The sequence below is a fragment of the Bison bison genome, unplaced genomic scaffold (assembly GCF_000754665.1).
Source record: "Bison bison bison isolate TAMUID 2011002044 unplaced genomic scaffold, Bison_UMD1.0 scf7180017864309, whole genome shotgun sequence".
Classification (NCBI taxonomy): domain Eukaryota; kingdom Metazoa; phylum Chordata; class Mammalia; order Artiodactyla; family Bovidae; genus Bison; species Bison bison.
Genome location: NW_011494881.1, coordinates 7069706 through 7076488, shown reverse-complemented (window position 1 = coordinate 7076488; position 6783 = coordinate 7069706). Strand labels below are relative to the sequence as shown.

The 6783-nt window shown below is 38.0% G+C and overlaps 1 pseudogene; it reads left to right on the top strand.

Annotated features, from left to right (window-relative positions):
* Positions 1-5752: 5752 nt before the first annotated feature.
* Positions 5753-6566, top strand: LOC104997493 (annotated as a pseudogene).
* The last annotated feature ends 217 nt before the right edge of the window (positions 6567-6783 follow it).

Here is a 6783-nt window from a genome sequence, read left to right as displayed (position 1 = left end):
CCAACTCTCACATCCATACATGACCACTGGAAAAACCATAGCCTTGACTAGACGGACCTTTGTTGGCAAAGTAATGTCTCTGCTTTTGAATATGCTATCTAGGTTGGTCATAACTTTCCTTCCAAGGAGTAAGCGTCTTTTAATTTCATGGCTGCAGTCACCATCTGCACTGATAAAAGTCTGACACTGTTTCCACTGTTTCCCCATCTATTTCCCATGAAGTGATGGGACCAGATGCCATGATCTTTGTTTTCTGAATGTTGAGTTTTAAGCCAACTTTTTCACTCTCCTCTTTCACTTTCATCAAGAGGCTTTTGAGTTCCTCTTCACTTTCTGCCATAAGGGTGGTGTCATCTGCATATCTGAGGTTATTGATATTTCTCCCGGCAATCTTGATTCCAGCTTGTGTTTCTTCCAGTCCAGCGTTTCTCATGATGTACTCTGCATATAGAACCGTTCAATTTCAGCTTCTTCAGCATTACTGGTCAGGATATAGACTTGAATTACCATGATATTGAATGACTTGCCTTGGAAACGAAGAGAGATGCTTCTGTTGTTTTTGAGATTGCATCCAGGTACTGCATTTTGGACTCTCTTGTTGACTATGGTGGCTACTCCATTTCTTCTAAGGGATTCTTGCCCACAGTAGTTGATACGATGGTCATCTGAGTCAAATGCACACATTCCAGTCCATTTTAGTTCTGTGATTCATAAAATGTCGATGTTCACTCTTGCCATCTCCTGTTTGACCACTTCCAATTTGCCTTGATTCGTGGACCTAACATTCCAGGTTCCTATTCAATGTTGCTCTTTACAGCATCAGACCTTGCTTCTGTCACCAGTCACATCCACAAATGTGGGGTGTTGTTTTTGCTTTGGCCCCGCCTCTTCTTTCTTTCTGGAGTTACTTCTCCACTGATCTCCAGTAGCATATTGGGCACCTAGCAACCTGGGGAGTTCATCTTTCAGTGTCCTATCTTCTTGCCTTTTCATACTGTTTTGCGGGTTCTCAAGGCAAGAATACTGAAGTGGTTTGCCATTCCTTTCTCCAGTGGACCACATTTCACTCTGGTAGAAGTGTATTATTTAGCAGGAATGGTACTGGATAACTTAGAGAAATAAGAATGAATTATCAGTACTAGAGAGTACCATTTGTTTAGTAACAAGATTTATCAGAATGAAATAGATTTCATAGTCCAATTTTCTGATGTCCTTGGATATTATTCTACCACACTCATGAGTTTTGCAAAAGTAACTGTAGTGGAACAGTAAAGTTCTTGGGTGCCTGTTTTATTAACTTGTTTTTGAGGACTTCGAAGTTTCCTTTGTGTGTGAATGTAGCCTTCAGTTAAATATATATTTTGATGCAGGAAGACTAAGTTATAAAAAATTAATAGTCTTATCAAATGTAAAAGTTTATATTCTGCTTTTTGAAGCCTTGTTGAGTTCCTATTGCAGCACTATTCAGCTGAGATTAGTTGTACAAAAAAAGATAATCACAGGTAAAATGAGCTCTAAAATCTGAAAAGAAAACCCTTACATTTTTGTCATTTGGTTGTTCCAATTCCTACCAGATTTATTTGTAATACAGATCTGTTTTAGGCTAAGCACTTTAAAAGATTCAGAACAGAACATCTTAAAGAGAATATGTAGAGTGATGTGCACATTTCATGACTTTATTTAGAGAGATGAATTTTATCCTTAGTCAAGTCTACAAAGAGCCAAAATTATTATTTTAATACCTTCCTTAAAACCATAAATGCAATTAAGCTCCATTGCAATTTAGGTTTTATATGAGTTTGGATATATCAGGGGTTAAATCATACTATGTATAATAACCCTGTAGTTGGTAACTCATAGATGAAGAAATACTTAAATTTACCTATGTATTCTATTTTTTACTTTACATTTAAAAGGCAGAAAAGTTTAAGGCTCTGTAACATGAAACACTTTCAGATTTTTATCATGAAATGGAAAAAATTCCTTATTAAAAATAATGTGTTATCTTTCCACATTCCCTTACAACAACGTGAATCAGCCATAAGTATACATATATCTCTTCCCTTTCAAGCCTCCTTCCTGCCCGAAAACACCTGTTCCCGATATGCTCAAAGAGCTGAAGGAGAGCATGGACAAAGAACGAAGTCAGCAGGTAATATATGAACAAAATGAATATCAGTTTAAAAGAACCAATTCTGGAACTGAAAAATACACTAGAGGGATTCAACAGCAGGTTCCAGTAGGCAGAGGACTAAATCAGGCAACTTGAGGACAAGTCATTACAAATTATCAAGTCTGAGGAGCAGAAGGAGTACAGAAAAGTGAACAGAGCCAAAGGGACTTTACATGACACCATCAAACAGCCTAGTGTACAACATTATATGAATTCTTGAGGAAGAAGATTTCTGGGAGATAATTTGAAAAAATAATGGTCAGTAACTTCGCAAATTTGTAGTCATGTCAGTCAGTGAAAGTGAAAGTGAAGTCTCTCAGTCGTGTCCGACTTTGCGACCCCATGGACTGTAGCCTATCAGGCTCCTCCGTCCATGGGATTTTCCAGGCAAGAGTGCGGGAGTGGATTGCCATTTCCTTCTCCAGGGGATCTTCCCGACCCAGGAATCGAACTGGGGTCTCCCGCATTGCGGGCAGACGCTTTACCGTCTGAGCCATGTCAGTCAGTAGTCTGACAAATTCCAGAAGCTTAAAGAATCCCAAGTAGGATAAACTCAAGAGAATGACCCTGAGATACACTAATCAAACTCTTGAAAGATGAGCAGCAAGAGAGGACTGAATTACTGTCCAAGGAATCCTGAATAAGATTATCAGTGGGTTTATTAGCAGAAACCTAGGACGTCAGAAGGCAGTGCTTTACATTTAAAGCACTGACAGTCAAGAACTATGTACATAGTAAATCTGTTCTACAAAAATAAGGGAGAAATTTAGACATTTGCAGATAGACGAAAGCTGAAGGAGTTCATTACCACTAGACCTGCCCTATAAGAAATGCTTCTAGTTGAAAGGGCTTAGACATTGACTTGAAGCCATAAGAAGACATAAAAATCTATAATAAAGATAAATGTATGGACAACAGAAAAAGCAACATTGTGATTTTGGTTTATATCTCTTTTCCTAGAGAATTTAGAAGACAAAATGGATAAAAATAAATCTGTTAATGGGTACAATATATAAAGTTATAATTTGTGACTTCACTAACAAATGGGAGTAGATCTATACAGGGGTAGAGTTTTCACTTGTAGTTACAGAAACTGTTATTAATTCAGATTATTATAACTTTAGGATGTTATATGTAGTCCACATGGTAACCACCAAGAAAATTTCTAAAGAACATATGCAAATAGAAATGAAAAGTAATCAAAATGTGTCATTACCAAGAAAAGGCAGTAATAGAGGAAAGGAGAGGGGAAAGCTCTTAAGATACAAAGAAAAGAATAGCAAAAGTAGTTTTGCCATCCCTAGCAAGGAAGGTTCACACATTGCTGGTGGGAATGTAAAATCGTTCAATCACTATACATTCCTCTTTTGAGTATGTTTCCAAAAGTAATGAAAGTAGATGCTCAAAGAGAGATTTATTTGTACAGTCACTTTAATAGCAGCTATATTTACAATAGCCAAAACACAAGCAATCCAAGGGTTCATCAATAGACAGATGGATACGTAAAAGATAAAGAGGACAGTTTTTAAAATAAAAATAAGTAAAAAGAAAATGACACTGAAAATAAGCAAAGAAGATCTAACAGAGATAATGAGAATCCCTAAATAACAAAACCAAGTAAAGAGAATCAAAAAACTTTATGTAGTGTGAGTGCCTGACAAGAAGCTGTTAATTGCTGACACATCCATTTCAAAGGCATCCATCTTAAACATACCGTCAGCTGTATGACACAGCTACCAGCAAAACAAATAGATAAGCAATCAGGCTGTTCCACCCCTGGAATTCCCCTTTTATTAATAGAAAGTCTTGTGTCCTAGACCAGCTGTCCCCAACCTTTTTGGCACCAGAGACTGGTTTTGTGGAAGATTATATTTTCCCATAGACCTGGGGCAGGGGGATGGTTTGAGGATAATTCAAGAACATTACATTTACTGTATACTTTATTTCTATTATCATTACACTGTGATATATAATGAAATAATTCTACAAGTCAGCATAATGCAGAATCAGCAGGAACCCTGAGCTTGTTTTGCTGCAACTAGGTGACCCTATCTAAGGGTGATGCATGATGGGAGTGGCAGATGAAGCTTCACTCTCATTCACCTCTCACCTCCTATAGTGCAGCCTAGTTCCTAACAGGTGGCTGGGGACCTCTTCCCTAGATAAATGACAATTCTACCATATCTGTTTTCCCCTTCCCATGCCCTGGTCCCACTTATACTTGAAATTTGCCAATACTGAGGCAGGCACAAAATCTCAGGCACCCTATCCTGGGAACTTAATAAAGGCAGAATCCTCCAGATTTGTGCTCCCCCCTACTCTACCCATGACCAACTCTGTGGCCCTGGATAGTGCTGTACCCTGTAGGATCTTTGAGTAATGTTGTTCTTTAAAGTTCCCTGATGGTTTTTGCTGAGGTGCTCCCTGCAGTCATAGTTAAGAACCACAGGGCTGTTCCGGCCACGACATTGGCTCTGGTCCAGGAAATGTCTGGGGGCTCTCCACAAGTAACAGGGACCCAGGCAAGTGTCTCAGGCATTCCTCTCCAGCATTATCACTATGAGTAGGCTGAGATGGACACAACACTTGCCTAAAAATGTTTAAAACTGTATATTGAAAGAGCAGGGACTTGTGCGCCAGAGAATAACAACTCAGAATAACCAACATCAATATGTACTTGTAAAATTACCAGATTTTAAAGAGGGAAAAAATTCCTTTGAGCATTTTGGCAAAAAGACCACATTACTTATAAAGGAGAGAGAATTAGATTATTATTAGGTGTTGACAGCAACACCTTATCCTAGAAGAAAACGGATATAAAATATATTTAAGATAGTCAAGGAAAGAAAATGTGAACAAAAGGTTTTATATACAGCATAACTAACCTTTAAGTATAAAGGCACAGACAAATCTATGAACATGCAGGAACTCAGAAAATATTGTTCCTATGACACCTTCCCAAGAAATTTAGAGAATGAACTGATACCAGAATGGAAAGCATGAAATAGATATGAAAGATGATGAAAATACTATCAAACCCATAGGATAGAGCAGCAGCTACAGAAAAAATTAACTTTTATAGTATAAAATAAAGATTTAAAATTAGTGTACTTATGGTGTAGCTACTCTGGAAAACAGTGTAAAGTTTCTTCAAAATGTTAAAAACAGAACTATGATCCAGCAGTTCCACTTCTGGCTTTTTATCAGCAGAAGTGAAAGCACTAACTTGAAAATATACATGCACCCCATGTTCTTTGCAACACTGAACATGGAAGCAACCTAAGTGTCCATCAGTGAATGAATGGAAAGAAAATGTGATACATACACACAATAGAATATTAATCATCCATAAAAAAGAAGTTTTGTCGTTTGTGACACCATGAATGGACCTTGAAGATTATCATGCCAAGTGAAATAAGTTGGACAGAGAAAGATAACTATTGAGTACGATATGATCTTACTTGTACCTGGAATCTAAAAAGACAAAATAGTAACAAAAACCTAAACATGCAGATACAGAGAAAAGATTTAGTGGTTTCCAAAGGTAAAGGGTTAGGGTAACAAAAACCTAAACATGCAGATACAGAGAAAAGATTTAGTGGTTTCCAAAGGTAAAGGGTTAGGGTAAAGGGCAAAAAGGTGAAGGTGATCAAGAAGTACAACTTCCAGTTATAAAATAAATGTCAGGTCTAGCTGCCATCTTGCATCCCCACACGCATGCACCTAATCTCAGCTGGTCTGCCCAAGACCACCTGAGCACCAAACCTAGTCCCCAGTGCAGCCCCATTTCCGCTCCAGCAAGATGAAAGAAACCATCACGAACCAGGAGAAAGTTGCCCACACAAGTGTGCACTGGTGGGAAAGGAACTGCTTGCAGAAAGAAGAAGGTGGTTCATAGAACAACCACGGCAGATGACAAAAAACTTCAGTTCTCTTTAAAGAAGTTAGGGTTAGACAATATCCCTGGCATTGAAGAGGCAAGTAGGTTCACAAATCAAGGAACACTGATCCACTTTAACAACGCTAAAGTTCAGGCATCTCTGGCAGCAAACACTTCCACCATTACAGGCAATGCTGAGACACAGCAGCTGACAGAAATGCTACCCAGCATCTTAAACCAGCTTGGTGCGGATAGTATGACTGGTTTGAGGAGACTCGTCAAGCTCTGCCCAAACAATCTGTGTACGGAAGAGCACCACTTGCCAGAGAAGAAAATGATGAAGGTACAGATCTAGTGGATAATTTTGATGAGGCTTCCAAGAATGCAGCAAACTGAATTGAGTCAACTTCTGAAGAAGATGAAGAAGTTACTGGGAGCTGCTATTTTATATTATGACTGCTTTTAAAATTTTGTTTATGGATCTGATAAAATCTAGATCTCTAGTGTCTTTAAGCCAGCCACTGGACACTGCAGCTCTTTTCAGTTTTTGTTTATATACAGTTCATTCTTTGCAGCTAATTAAGATGAAAAGCCTAAGAATAAAGTTTGAAATAAAGATTAATAAAGTTCTTTGCTTAATAAAAAAAGTCACAAGGAAAAAATGTAACTATGTGTGGTGATGGATGTTCGTGATTATTGTGATGATCATTCTGTAATATAAATACTGAAG